Source organism: Priapulus caudatus, unplaced genomic scaffold (assembly GCF_000485595.1).
Source record: "Priapulus caudatus unplaced genomic scaffold, Priapulus_caudatus-5.0.1 Scaffold2050, whole genome shotgun sequence".
NCBI lineage: Eukaryota > Metazoa > Priapulida > Priapulimorpha > Priapulimorphida > Priapulidae > Priapulus > Priapulus caudatus.
Window position 1 is genome coordinate 30067 of NW_014579111.1, and position 3073 is coordinate 33139.

Sequence of the window (3073 nt, forward strand, 5' to 3'; positions counted from 1 at the left end):
ATACCTATGTATTCTTTTACTTTCGTATACTAATAACATATATATATATATATATATATATATAACTTTGGTCTATGAACTTCGACTTGGTTTACATATGACCTTCAACTTGGTTTACATATGACCTTCAACTTGGTTTATATATGACCTTCAAATTCGCATGTAAGTATCCCTCGACCTGGCCTTGAACCACGAGGACACATGACCTTTTATCTAACTAGAAGACTGCCGTTAGAGAACTACCTACACACAGAGAGAGAGCTAGCTACTGAGCTAGCTACTGACTTAGCTACTGACCTAGCTACCTCCAAACAACTTACGAGTTGCAAGAAAAAAACGTTACTCATTTCTATTTGCTAAGATCATTTACAGAAATTTGGTTTTATACAAATTCCTTCACTAGTCAGCACATAAGCTGCCTACTAGTTATCAATTAATGATTTTACTTAGTCTACTGGATATAATCAAAAATCACTACTTAAAACTTAATCATACGTTAGTAACAATTTCACACATGCAATATAACGATTTCACGTGCAATATCAAAATTTCACATGCAATATCAAAATTTCACATGCAATATAACAACGGCGCATGCGCTAAAACCAGAAGACATGCGGAAGCAGGTGTGCTGGCACCTTGCCAGCACATTCTGGCGTATGTAGCATAGCAAGATGCTCGCATAACGGAGAAGCATATATATACTAGCATACACATACAAAACAAAAGAACGGCGAAAACAAAAGACGACCGAAGAAGCGACCAGCTGTTCCGTTGTTCCGAACCGTCCAGAAAAATTCATCCCAAACAAAGTAGAACTGTATCGCGCCATTCCATCACCATACAGCCATTGCCTACGTACACGTGACCTTCATCAAGATAGTACATTAATTCATACATACATATATATATATGCATGTATACGTATATATATATATATATATATGTGTATATATATACTATGTATATATATATATTTATGTATACGTATATAGTATACATAAATAAATATATGTATGTATGCATATTTATATAATCTAGCTGTTCTGAAGTTTGGCAATGTGCCAATTCTCCATGACATCTAGTTAATACTTGGCATAGCTGTTGTTACTAAGCAAAAGTTTACTAATAAAGTTTCGACACGGCATCTAGACTCCTTACGAGTCTTCGCCTCTCCAGCTCACGAGATGTCTTGTGTATTGCCGCTACGATCATCCCCCCAGAACCTCATTAATCGTTAATCTCACTCAACCAATTAACAATCGTGTTGATTTGACCCCACCAATTAACAATCGTGTTGATTTGACCCCACCAATTAACAATCGTGTTGATTTGACCCCACCAATTAACAATCGTGTCGATTTGACCCACCGCGACCTTCCCAGCAACGTGTTATGCGTCTGACATGCTCCCGCTACGCTACTTCGACCGATCGACACTCGAGGGCAGCACCGTGCGTCAGAAACGAAGATGAACGAAACAAAATGGCGCGCGGGTGTGCGCTCGCGGCGACCGGTTCGCACACACCCGTCCTTCCAGGCAGCCAGCCGCATGCATGCACTGCTACGTACGATGCAGGGTCGGTATCCGTGCAGCGCGAAACTCTGATTCTCCAAAACTCGTCCGATCCTCTATAGATCGCCCCAATTCTCTTGCTGGCAACTTTTCTAGTACTATGTTTTTCTAGTACTTTTCTAGTATTTTTCTGGTGCCATACTTTTCTAGTACTCTTCTTGTATCATACTTTTCTAGTACTTTTCAAGTAGGCCTACTATACGTTTCTCGTACCATACTTTTCTAGTACTTTTCTAGTACTATACTTTTCTAGTACTATACTTTTCTAGTACTATACTTTTCTAGTACTATACTTTTCTAGCACTATACTTTTCTGGTACTGTGCCCTGCCGCACATGCGTCACTAGTTTTCTAGCTCGATGCCGCATCGAATATCTCTAGTTGATGATGTTAGTGAACGGCTCTCGGGTACGTGTTAGAATGACCAACACCAGGCCTGACTGCCCGATAAACGCAGCAATCTCTCACTGCATGATAATTCTCATCTCATCTCATCTCCAGGAGCGACAGACCGATAACCGGATCGACAGACCGACGCAAGAAGGCCGTCGAATCGCTTCTAGAGATCCGAGTTTTCTGGGACACGCGTACGAACCCTGTACCGATCGACTCGCCGGCTAACGACACAAGTGCTGCCCTCTGCTGAGCTCGTTGCTAGTTAATTGCTCGCTCTCTGTCCTGCCACCCAACCGACCGAATCAAACAAAGTTCTCTCGAAATCCGCGTTTAAATTTTGTTTAAATTAAAGAAGTTTCCCAACGCAAACATTTTTTTTACCTTCGTGTTTGTCCGCGTGAATTTTTCTGGAAAATTCCTGTTGAAAACAGGAAGTCACAAAAAAACGATTAACAGGAAGTGATGTCACAACGGCGAACCACCGAGCAAGAGTGCAGACGAGACGAGGCGGTGGAAACAAGGACGTGGCGCCCTCTAGCGGCCGCGTGTCACGTGACAGTGGCCTGCGACTGCGCGGCGCATTGCATGCAGTCAACACGCACGCCGCCGCCGCCGCCGCGCAAATAAACGCCACTCAGAGAAAAAACAATGACCACGTGAACGCGACGCCGCGGGAGCAAAGACAAGCGAGCATCCACGCGTCATCGCGTGCAGCGTTGTCTTTGCCCGTGGCGCCCTCGGCCTGACGTGGCAGCGACACGCGGGGTCCAGAGGGGGAGCAAGGGGAGCATTCACAAACACCGGGGGAGGGGTGGTGAAAAAGCACAATGAAGGCGGTGGTGGGTGTGTGTGTGTGTGTGTGTGTGAGAGAGCACTCGTCCGTGGGTGCAGGAGGACTAGAGCTGAAAAAGCACGCAAAAAATGTGAATTAATCGTATCATCAACAACAACAACAACAACAACAACAACACGGACGACTACAATAACAACAACAACAACGATGTTGACATTAGTTACTGCTAAGCAACAACAGCAACAGCGTGTGTGGGGACTGGGTGTGTGGGGACTGGGTGTGTGGGGACTGGGTGTGTGGGGACTGGGT

General features: G+C 44.4%; 1 protein-coding gene across 1 annotated transcript in view; it reads right to left on the reverse strand.

Annotated features, from left to right (window-relative positions):
* Nucleotides 1-3073, reverse strand: part of LOC106818138 (probable basic-leucine zipper transcription factor Q) — an 11593-nt gene that overhangs the window by 1127 nt on the left and 7393 nt on the right. The window lies entirely within an intron of this gene.